Source organism: Heloderma suspectum, chromosome 3 (assembly GCF_057233095.1).
Source record: "Heloderma suspectum isolate Gila_16-S chromosome 3, 16-S_ref, whole genome shotgun sequence".
In the NCBI taxonomy this organism is placed as follows: domain Eukaryota; kingdom Metazoa; phylum Chordata; class Lepidosauria; order Squamata; family Helodermatidae; genus Heloderma; species Heloderma suspectum.
The window spans coordinates 169,980,514-169,993,166 of record NC_139460.1 but is presented as its reverse complement, the minus strand read 5'-3'; positions in this window follow the sequence as shown (position 1 = coordinate 169,993,166).

Sequence of the window (12,653 nt, the reverse complement as noted above, 5' to 3'; positions counted from 1 at the left end):
GAGTCCCTGGCATTTCCAGGTAAGGCTGGAAAAACTCCTGCCTGAAACTAGGGAAGGGAGAACCAGTGAGGCTCAAGCTTGTCAAGGTTTCCTCCTCGTAGCTCATTTCACCTTGCTTACATTCCTGAACACAAGCATCATTCCCCCCTCAAATAGTCAATGCACATTTTTTTCAAATCACACATCAAAATGCACACTCCCCCTGCCCCCCCCACATTGACTAAAGCATGAAAATGCATTTTTTTAAAAAATGCACATTTTGCAGACACAAACGGAAGTTCAGGGATGTGCTAGCTTTTTCCAGAAAATGTGCTCCCGTTTGCATTTGGGGTTGCGAACAAGGCAAGTTTTGCTGATTAGCGAACTGAAATCCTGGACAGCCACTGCCCATCAGTGTTGACAGTACTGGACTTGATGGACCAATGGTCTGCCTAAGTATCAGCCTCTTCTTACCGTGCCCCAAACCTCCTCATATGAAGCATAGCATCAGCTACTAGTCACTGAAAACCAAGGGTCACTGGAAAGCTGTACCCTCTGGCTCCCACAAAGAAGCTCACAACAAGGGGGAGACCAGCCTAGCCCCGTATATCAGTCAGAGAAGGGACAAGTGCAGGGAGTTTGTTTCTCCTTTCCCGGCCAGAAAGAACATGTATAAGAACTTTATAAACTGGTGCTGAGTTATGCCTTTTTTCCCTCCTCCCTCCCAAATCCTTTTTCTTTTGTGTCATGTCTTTTAGAGTGTAAGCCTGAGGGCAGGGACTGTCTCATTATTTATCGTCATAAGCCACTCTGGGAGCCTTTTGGGCTGAAGGGCAGAGTAAAAATACTGTGAATGGATGGATGGATGGATGGATGGATGGATGGACATGTTATCCTGCCTGATGCTTGCAACTAAAAGCTAGCAGCAAAACCAGGATGTTATCCAGCCTTTGCTGGGGCTCCAAACATGACCCTTGGTCTGCATTTGGGTCACAGGTTATGTACGCCTGCACCAGAGGGCAGCATCACACACTAGGGGTAGGAAATTTCTTTTCAAAAGCATGAACAGAAATGATGGAAGTGCCTATTTTGTTCCAGCTGCACAATGGTCATGTAAGAAAATCAGTATGTATGAAGGATCCCTAATTTTGTAATATGATTAGGGTTAGCCACGTGCTTGCATATTACATAACAAATGCAAACAGATCCTTCTGCTTGCATTGTTTTCAGATTTTCACTGGGTTAGAAATTCTGATCATAGCTTATATATTGAATTATTTGGACATTAGAGATCTGCAGGCAAAGTGTACATCTAATCCTTTTGGAAAATAATTTGTGGGCAGATGCAGAGCATTTCTGGTCATGTGGTCACACAGTGGCCCTAAATGGGACCAGAGTATCTCAGGAAGCCCTTCCTCCCTGCTTGAGATCTGCACTTGGTTGGTTTATGAGGTCCTCTTCTTTGACTCTTAGGAACAGAAGCTGTGGTTGATCAGGACAAGAGCGATGGCCTTTTTCATTGTGGTGCCTAAACTGTAGAATAGCCTCCCAAAGCAATTCAGATGGCCCTCTCCTTGCCTGCTTCTAAATGGACTTGCAACCAAGGCGGCCATGTGTCTTTTACAAATAACAGTCCCTGTGTGAAGGGCTGTCAGAGGACTTTCTTCTATTTTTATTTATTTTATTTATTTATTCCATTTATTTTGAAGGTGTTCTCTGTTTGTAGGGCTACGTCCAAGATTAGAAGGAAGAGCTGGGCCTTGGAATTGCCTATCAGCAGCACCTGGACAGCAGACTGAGCAAAGTACACATAGGGATGGTGTGGGCGCCCAATTAGGTCCAGGAGTCTGGTGGACTTCCCCCCCAACACCCACGAGCCATGCCCACTGAGCCCCTGCCCCCACTCATCCTCCTCTTGCACTCATCAAGTCATCCTCAGTCACCCATGTCCCATCCTCCAGCATCATGATCACCATGGGTGGGGGGGGAAACATGGAGACTGTAATATGGACACATAGAGCTATATGCAAAATGGCACCATGAGTCACCCATATGTGCACGTTTACAGCCATAATTAGCCCAAGTTTACACCTGTAATCTTGCATATGTGGGTGATTCACAGCACCATTTTGCATATAGCTCTATGTGTGCATATCACAATTGCCATGTTTTTTTGCAAAATGATGGCAATAATGCTGGACGACAGGGTCCAGGTGAGCATGGGCAGTTCGGTGAGCATTATGGGAGCATCAAGCACAGGTTTGGGGGCATGGAAATGGGGGCAGGGGCTGGGCAGGTGCCCGGAGAACCCAGATGGGGGACACACATGTCCATCCCTAGGCACACAGGTCACCTGGTCACAGTCTTCCACATTATAGTAAAATGTACTATATTTCTATTCAAATTAAAATTACTTCTAAAGTTGTATCTATGCATATAAATTAGCAAATGCAAATTTTATGCATGTTGGTGTCCTATTCTATCCTCTTTTTGGTGATTCATAAGTGGCCACTCTACTCTTAAGGCTGTTTTATTCTAACAGGCTTTTTTTTTTAGTCAGAATGTGTGATTTTTATTTTTAGCTTAGTTTGGTTTCTGCTTATACCATTTTTTTAAAGATGCTAGGCTTTTTTATTCTTCTTTCTTTTCTTGTTTAGATTGTTTTTAGTTTGTTGTGATGCATATTTTTATTTGTTTGCCACTTTGACTATGATTGATCAGCGAAAGATGTGGTATAAGTATTGAAATAAATTATGGACCCCCACCCCTACTGAGGATGGAAGAAGTGTCTTTCTTGTTGATCAAGATCATATACAGCAGCAGCAGTTAAATTATGCATGGAACAGAACTGGAAATTTCCAGATAGACCAACAATTTCACACAGTATCCATGAAGTATGTGAATCTGCCGGTTCTGCAAACTTAGTTAAACATATTAACTAAGCAAGTTCAAACAGCAAAAGGGAGACAGGAGCATGTGTTATGTGTCACATATCTAGCATATGCTAGTTTTCAGTGGGCAGGCTGAAGCGGTATTATAAATGCAGTTAAGTGCTGCAAGGCGATGAGATAGTGGCTTTTCTAAGGTTACCTTTAAGTGCATAGCAGAGGCATGATTTGGAGGACTTCCTAATTCATAGCTCTTAACCACTAAACTACATCAGCTCTCAGCTTATATATATTATATTAGTTATTGGCCCTGTGTCATACCTTAAAGTTCCTCAGAGGGTCCTTACCCCTCTTTGTACCCCAGCAGCCCGGGGGGGGGGAGTCACAAGGAAAGTCAGTCTTAACTCAATGTCTGAGTACCCCACCTTTGTCACTGAATAAAGTAACACAGTGGATAGATTTAGCTGCCACCCCCACTGAATAATATAGAGCAATAGGACTCTAGTAACTTGGCTAAGAGGCCCAAAGCAAGGCTGTGGGAAAACTGGTGAGATACTGATATTCAGAATCCCCTTAGATCAAACCACACTTGCTGTATTTTTTAATGATTTATTAACAAAAAATACAAAATTGCAGTCAGTTCAAATAAATGAGAAAAGCTGTTCTAACTAGTGAATTTGCCCTAACCACTAACATAGGCAGGTAACTTCTCTTTTGTGCGATAGGAACCTGGAATCAGTGCCCTTTCTACCCTCCCAGGAGATGAATGCCCTTGACTTCATGCAGCCTTCCCAGCGAACTCCAACTGAAGACCCTTTGCACAGGACTTGGTCAAGTATTTATACAACTTTGCCTGTGAAATTGACTGAGTGGCACGATCTGTATCAGGATACTGGCGGGGCGAACTGAAGGTCAATCCCGCGATTGCCCACTCAAGAAGGGAGAGCAGCAGGATGGCAGAATGACAACGAGGAACATTAGGACCTTGTTGACTAGGTTGAAATAAAGGTCCAACTTTTTTCTTTTCTTCGAAATTACAATTTAACCCTTAACTGTTCAACTCTCTGTGACAAGCCCCAAATTTGAATTACATGTGTGCAGCAGTGAAAGCCCCGCATGTATAGCCCTGGCTAGTCTGGATATTGCCAACCAGGTGTTCAGCAAGAGAACAGCCCTCACCCCGGTAAATTAGTCCCTGCTTCCCAGTGGAGGCTGGTTGCTCCGAATTCAGGGGGGCTGTAAATCCTCTCTGGGTTTCAGTCAGAACCACTCAGAACTCTAAAGGAACTATCCAAGGTGCTGAACCTATTTTGGGCATAGGGATGACCACTTTGGATAGGTCCTTTAGAGTTCTGGATAGTTCTGACTGAACCCCAGAATGCATACATAGCCCCACAGAAATTGGAGCCACCAGCCTCCACTGCCACTCCATATCCTGAGGCGCTGGTAAGAGGAATTTAGAGTATCTAACCAGGGCTCAGCTATTGGATCTGATGTGATGGAGGACCTACACACTAAGCACCCATTGCTATATATATTGATTTCCCATAATTTTAAAGTGGAAGCTTGCTTCCATATTTCCATGACTTTTAGCTGGATCAGGGTAATTCGATGCACATTTCAATGTTTTTATCAAAAGAAAAGATCTGGCTGGCTAGTTTCTTCTGTGGAAGTTCATCTGAAAATTTAGCCCTTTGTTCTTTGTCTTTTATATTAAGTTCCCAAACAATTTGACAACAAGGTTAAATTTACCTTCTTGGATACGCTTCTCCTATGAGAAATTTAAAAAACGTCAACGGATGAAGGCCTCCTTGAATCTTCATCCCAGCAATGTGTCATTCATTGTAACTCACTTTTCAGAATTCATTGCCTCTTGACGCCGCAAAGTGTCTGCTTTCCCCTCTAGTGCCTGCATTTGAGGCTGATTTGTTTACCCTGACTTTTAAAGTGACATTAGCTAATTATTAAAATCAGCAGGATATATTTCATTTTAACTTTAATGTCACTGTAAAGCACCATGGGTTCCCTCACATAAGAGGATGTTAGAGTCTGAAACTGTTGTTAGAAGTTGGCCACCTGTTCAAACCACACAGTCTTTACCTATATAAATCAATCATACTGTACTTGATACCCCTTTTGAGGCTAATGGTGATTAATTGGTTGTTCAGCTGTAGGTTGATATCAATTTGTTATTATGCTCTGGGAGAGTAAATGCAGAGAATTGGCTGGACTTTGTTAGCATTTAATTGTCAAATCCCTGCATTATTTTTTCTCCACTCCTACCCCCATTGCATTATATTCAGGCTTGTAACTAGGGCGAACTGCTGCTTTCATTTTCAACTTCCTCAGAAACTGGCTGCCCTTTCTCCTCTGAAAATGCTAGGGATGGCGGAGAATTCCGCCACGAATTCCTCCCGGAATCCATGGCGGAACGGCCTCCTGCCCCCCCGCCCCCCTGCAGAATCCCCCCGGGACAGCACTTACCTGGGGCGGATGCGGCAGATGTGGCGGCGGCGGCGGCAGCAGCTCCGGCAGAGGCTCTGGTGGCTGGTCTCCTGGCTGGCCGCGGCAGGGCTGCTGCCGCCACCATTGCCGTCCTTGGACCATGATAGCCTACATAAGAATTTACATAGCCTATCACGGCTAACCTCAAAAAAAAAAAAAAAAACGCAGCATACGCAAATGGCGGCGGCTACAGCGGCCGCCATTTGCATTCCCTATTTTTCGCCGATTTATCTTACGTAAATATTTACGTAAGATAAAACAACAACAAAAAAGGGGAACGCAAATAGCGTAGTGGACACTATTTGCGTTTCTTTATTTTTCGCCGTTCTAGACTAGCCTACGCAAATATTTACGTAGGCAATTATGGCGAAAAAAGGGAACCGCAAATAGCACCCACTATGCTTTTTGCAGTTTCCTTTTTTTTTGCCATAATTGCCTATGTAAATATTTATGTAGGCTAGAACGGTGAAAAATAGGGAATGCAAATGGCAGCCGCTGTAGCCACTGCCATTTGCATACGCCGTTTTTTTTGGGGGGGGGAGGCTGTGATAGGCTATGTAAATTCTTACGTAGCCTATCACGGCAGCCTGGAGGGACGGCAATGGCAGCCTCTACGGCAGCCGCCATTTGCATCTGCAGCAGCCCATCCACGGCCGGAAGTCCGGCTGCGGACGGACCTGGCCAGCTGCTCCGCGGAGCTGCCACAGAGCAGAGCCAGCCAGGCAGGATTCCTGGGGGTGAGGATCGGATTGCCTCCCGCCCAGTCGAGGATTCCGGGGGGAAGGACGGAGCACCTCCTCCCCCAGCAGATGCCCTGACCGGAACAGGTAAGTGATTTGTACATCCCTACCTAGACCATGTAAGGCCTTAAAGGTAAGAACCAGCACTTTATATTTTGCTCAGAAACACATTGGCAGCCAGTGTAAAGACTTTAAAACTGATGTAATATGGTCTCCACAGGATGTCCCAGAGACCAACCTGGCTGCCATATTTTGTACAAGTTTCTGGGCTAAATAACTATACAGGCAGCCCCAAGTACAGCACATTACAGAAATTAAGCCTAGAGGTTATCAGCATGTGTACCACTGTTACCAGGTCCACACATATTCCAGGAATGGGCATAGCTGGCATATCAGCCGAAGTTGATAAGAGGCACTTCTTACCATTACCTCCACCTGGGGTGCCAGGAGCAGGGTTGGGTCAAGAAGCATCCCCAAGCTATGAACTTGCTCCTTCAAGTTCGTTGCAAGCCCATCTAGAACTGGTTGACATACCTCAATACGTGAATTAGGACTCTTCATGACAAGCACCTCTGTCTTGCCTGGATTCAACTTCAACTTGTTCTCCCTCATCCAGCCCATTACCATCTTCAGGCAGTCATTCAGAGGAGCCATACCTTCCTTGGATAACGACGTTAAGGAGAAATAGATTTGGGTGTCATCAGCATACTGATAACATCCAGCCCCAAATCTCCTCATGATCTCTCCCAGTGGTTTCATGTAGGTATTTTACAGCACGGGGATAGGATGGAGCCTTGAGGGACTCCACATAATAGTTCCTTTTTTGAATAGTTCCTATTACCAAGCACCACCATCTGGAACTATCCTGAGAGAAAGGAGCAGAACCACTGTAGAGCAGTGCCCCCAACCCCCACAGGCGATCCAGAAGGATACCATGGTCAATGGTATTGAATGCTGCTGAGAGGTCCAAAAGAATCAATGGGGATGCACTCTCCCTATCGATTCTCCAGTGAAGATCAACCACCAAGGCGACCATGGCAGTCTCAACTCCATATCCTGCTCTGAAGCTGGTTTGAAATGGGTCCAGGTAATCAGTTTCATCCAAGACTGCTTGGGTTGAATGGACATTGCCTTCTCAATTACCTTGCCCAAAAATGGTAAATTACTTACTGGGCTATAATTATTGAAGTTTAGGGGGTCAAGGGAAGGCTTCTTCAGAAATGGTCTAACAATTGCTTCTCATAGACATGATGGAAAATTCCCTTCCCTTCAGGAGGCATTAATAATATTCAGCAAAAATTGCTTTACCATCCCCCGTCCCCAGACTACAAGCCAGGATGGGCAAGGACTGAGAGGGCAAGTTGTCTTTTTGACCAAACCAAGCAGCTTGTCCACATCATCAGAAGTCACAAGCTGAAAATGATCTAGTTTAATCGTGCATGCAGAGTTGCTGGACACCCCACTGTTGATTTCTGTCCCCATGACAACATCCAAGTCAGCTCGTATCAGAGAGATTTTAACCACAAAAAACTCACTAAAGGCATCACAGTGAGCTACCGAAGGCTCTAAGATTGGAGTGTGTGTGTGTGTGTGTGTGTGTGCACGTGCATGTAGGATCACCACATGGAGCACTCACCTCTGTGCCCCTCCAGAATCCGTCCAGGCAGCTCCACAGGATCACCACGTGGAGGAGCCAGCCTGGATGGATTCTGGAGGGGCATGGAAGTGAGTGCTCCATTCCACCACAGACCCCAGTCTGTGGGGTCCCACCACAGACCTGAGAATCCGGCCTCATTGGGGTCCATGGCAGAATTCTCTGACATCCCTAGTCAGCACCCCTGGTCAGATCGTCATTCCACACGGAGACACACAGGATTGGAGGTGGCACCAGTCAAGAACCCCCTCAAGGCTTTTTGGAATCACAATGGATCCATCAGCCTTTGGGAGGGTGGACCATCTTAATTGGTCCTCCACCCCTGCAGAGGTGGGTAGTAGCCATGAAACCAGCCCTGACCAGACAGTGATCTGTCCATGACAACGTGGAGACTGAGAAAACCTGATAAAACTTCATTCTCCTGACGGGAACGAAAGATCAAATCAAATGTGTGGCCACCTTCATGTGTCGGCCCCTTGACTAGGGTTGGCGGAGAATTTCTCCCCGAAACTTTGGGGGGCCGAGCGCCAATGTGTTCGGCCCCCTGAAGAAGTTTCGGGGAGAAATTCTCCGCCAACCCTAGTCAAGGGTATAGCCCTTAGTTTAAGTTAAATGCAGCTAAGACCTTTACGGCCGCAAATGGAGTAGCGGATGCCATTTGTGTCCAGAGACAGTTAGCCTCAGCCAGCAATACGGCAATGGCGGCCATATCGCTGGCACCGCAGAGCTGGCCAGTGGCTCCACGGAATCACTGCAGAGTGGAGCTGGCCAGCTAGGATTCTGAGGGGAGGGACGGATTGACTCCCCCCAAAGGTGGATTTCTGGCCAGAATGACAGGTAGGGAATCCGCTCATCCCTAGCTAGGGCTGATGTGAGTTGAAGTCCATAAAATATTTCTTATGTTATTGAGTTCCTATACCTCAGCTTATTCCAGAAACATACTGGGACACATTCCAAGATACAGTGAATGCTGGGTATCCAACACTAACTGCCCCTTTAAGATTAAATTTGAAGAACAAGAATAGGCTCATGCTATTATGTACTTAGGATGGAAATACATGTTACATGTAGTTCTGTGATTCTTTAGAAATGATTTTTCTTCTATGCAATGGAACCACTAAGGTTGCAATTTGTATCATTGGAGTGGGGTGGGGGATTATCCCTGCCCAATGCCCCCACTGGGGAAAGATATAACCACACCTTTCCCCGTGGGGGTAAAATCAGTTTGCGGTGGGAATTTTCAGTGGTAAAACAGCATGAGGGAAAAGGTTTAAACCCCACCCCACCCCCATCTCCATCTTCAAACTGCAGCCTTAGCAGCTGCATCATATTTTTAAAAAGCATCTAAAAAGAAGAATGGAACCACACATAACATCAATCAGGAAAATTAATAAATGATGCTTAATGTGATCAAGAGTGCAGGAGATATTCATGACTGCAGTTGTATCACACAGCAAGGAATACAGGCATCTGGAATATCCAAAATTAAACGTGCCACATAATTTCACAGGTTTCAATGTCTGCGTTGAAATCATAGCTTTTAAAAGAATAGGACATCCCAGAGAACAGGCTCATGTGTTCAGGGTTTTACTGGTCCTTGCAGCACTATTATGTACCAGCTCAGTTTTACGAGGAAGAGAGAGAGAGAGAACAATTCTGAAACCACCAGTGTTCTTTCATGATGAAGAAATAATGTATCTGGTCCTGGAGTTTGTATTGTTGATTGTTTAAAATTGTTTTTGTATGTCAGTGGTTTTTATATTGTGTTTTAGATTGTATTTATAAGTTTTTAATCTCTTGCAAATCACCCAAAGAGCTTTGGCTATTGGTAGTATAGAAATGTCATTATACACACACACACACACACACACACACTTCTTTAAGAGGAAGGACAACAGAATTAAGCCCTAGAAACCAACAAAGCAGCAAAAACTATGATCAACACAGAATTATGAAAACAGCATATATTATATTATATTATATTATATTATAATATATTACATACTGGGAAAATGAAAAATAATGAAAAAGTGGGAATACAAAAGTGAGCAACTTGCTGCTGAATGACTGCAACATTAACCAACTCCTTCCTTCATTTACACATACCTTCTTCGCTACAACTTGGGCTTCTACACATTTACATTGTTCTGATGCCATATATCAGTGGCAAGATACAGAAAACAGATTTGATCTGGGCTACATACCGGAATGGTATATGTGCTTTCTCAATTAGAAATACATCATTTGCACCTGGAACATGTTCAAGGATGTAAGAGATGGCCAAAAGTGCTCTACCTTTGTTTTGAGCAGCTGTCTCACATTATGACATGTTGTGCCAATTTTGCTGTTTTCATATTTAGTTTCTTTTTCTCTTTTCTCTTTCTCTTTTTTGTATAAGTATATAAGCAGATTGGATGCTACTCCTTCCTGGAGAAAGGGATGATTGAGAAACCTGACAGAGAAGAACAGAATGCAGATCCTATGGATATCTTCGATTCTTGTTCTCAGAAGCAAAACAACAACAATTCACATTAATAGAGAAGTGCCTTGAACATTGCAATCGGTTTCTGAACAGTTATAGCAGTTCCTTGGCAAGAGGGGCAGGAGAGTGGTGCCTAGCTCTGCAAGATATTATTTTTTACTTATTACATTTATAACCCACCTGTCTTCCATCATGGAACTCAAGGTGGCTCCATGTGGTTCCCAGGTGGTCTCCCTTCCAAGCACTGACCAGACCCAGACCTGCTTAGCTTCAGCAAGGTGGCTGCCTCATGTGCCTTCAGACTGTGCCCTGGGACCAAGATGTTATTCATCTTGGCCAGCTGAATACTAGGCAGCATCAATTCCAACAGCAAGCTGGTTAGTGCTTTGAAGAGTAACCCTATAAGAACACTAAGAAGTCAGCCAGCACATTATGTGGGAAGCTAGCAGGACTGGCCCAGTGCTTTTTAGTCAGCTGTGTGAATTAAATTTTTGATTTTGATTTTCCAACATCGCTTGTCTTTCATCATATGCTGAACAACATAACGCCAGCACAGAAAACGATCTTAATGCCAGCTGCTTCCTCCCCTTTTACCTGTGTTTCTGTCTTTGGTGTACATTGGAGCAGGAGATATCAAACCAGGGCAAGGATCTCCTAAGTTACCTCTGTGAGCCTCCTTGGAAAGTGCAGGCAACAGCTTTCTGTCTCCAAGAAGGCAAGTGCCACTGGCATTTGGGCACCCGAGGACATGGCCTGGTTTGCTCTATGGCTGGGATGGCCCCGGGAATGAAATGAACACTAGCAAAGCATTAGGATTTGGAAAGGTGATCTAGATGAGCACTAGCAATTCCTGTTGAGAGTCAGTTAAATCAACTTCCCATTGAAATCAATGCAACTTTAATGTGCAGTCTTAAAAGTTTCCCAGCATAGTCACACATTATTTTAATCAATAATGCAGGTTAGAATATCTTTAAGAAATGTCAAATCCATTTTAAAAGCACCAGCTCTTTCCAAATTGCTCCAGGTTTTCTATTTGAATTCTTCCCATAATTCACTGTTAACGTTAAGGAGAAAGAATATTTTTCCACACTGTAAGTTTTCCTGTTCAATGGCCTGTGGCATATATCACAACAAGTTAATACTACAAAAGCGGCAAGAAATATCACAAGAAAGTGGATTACAAAAAGTATGTATCACAATAAAAAATACGAATTATTTAATTAGCCATTAAAATTCAATACACATTCAAAACACAGGAGTCTTGGTCTCATGTTATTATTAGGGCTGTGCACTGCTTTGGCCCAAGGCCCGAACCTCAAGTCGAAATGGGCTGCTAAGGGTCACTTTGAGCCTCTTCCGAGGCAAAGCAGAGGGGGCATGAAGTGACCCGGAGCAGGTCGGGGGCTCTCCGAAGCACTTGGTGTGCTTCGGAGCTTTGGCACCCCTGGCCTAGCTGCACCAGCACCTCCAGGTCCTTACCTGAGCTGCCACCACCACCTCCATTGCCTCCACCGCTATTGCTGACACCATCACTGCTGCCACCACCTTCACTGCTGCCGCCACCACCACCTTCTTCTCCTCCACTGCCTCCATTGCCATCATTGTCATCACTGTGGCCACCTTCTCCTCCTCTGCTGCCTCCACCGCCGCCAGTGAGGAGAACGCAGCAGCAGTGAAAACAGCAGCAAAGAGAAGGTGGCAGCAGCGTGGCAGAGGAGGAGGTGGAGGTGGCAGCGGAGGAGGAGGAGGCAAGTTAAGGAGCTGGGGGTTTGTGCGGAGGCATCAGGGGGGGACCTGAAGCAGGGTTTGGTGCCGAGTTGGGTCCCCCCCCCAAATCAGCCAAAGCCAAATCGGGCCCACTTCTGAAGCCACAAAGCGGCTTCTGAGTCAGATCGGGTGGTTCCTGCACAGCCCTAGTTATTATTCATTTACAGTTTTCCTGTCTGTCATTATCTGTCCCTGAAATGGGAATAGCAGCGGCCTATCACATAGGGAGTTTTGTTGTGAGCATGAACACAAACAATGTAAAGCACTAGTATGTCCATGATTTATACCATTTTATTTTGCTATTGCTACATTTTGACATGGGGGCGGTATTGTTTTGATTGTGAATGTTACATCTGGAACACCATCTTGGCAGCTTGGCATAGAGTGAACTATAAGTATAAAAAGAAAAACTGACAAAATATTAACCTATAGAGGCTGCTTATACTGAGACCATTGGTCCAGCTAGGACGTGGAACTGCTGGCTATGGAGCCTTTTCATCAAGCCTGTGCCCCACAGCCCTGCATCAGCCCAGTGCCGGCTCCAGGTTTGGGGCAAGACACCCTCCATAAGCCCCCTCCCTCAGAGAGTCCACCTTCTCACTGCCATTGTCACCAGATGCTATTGCTCCACTTCATTC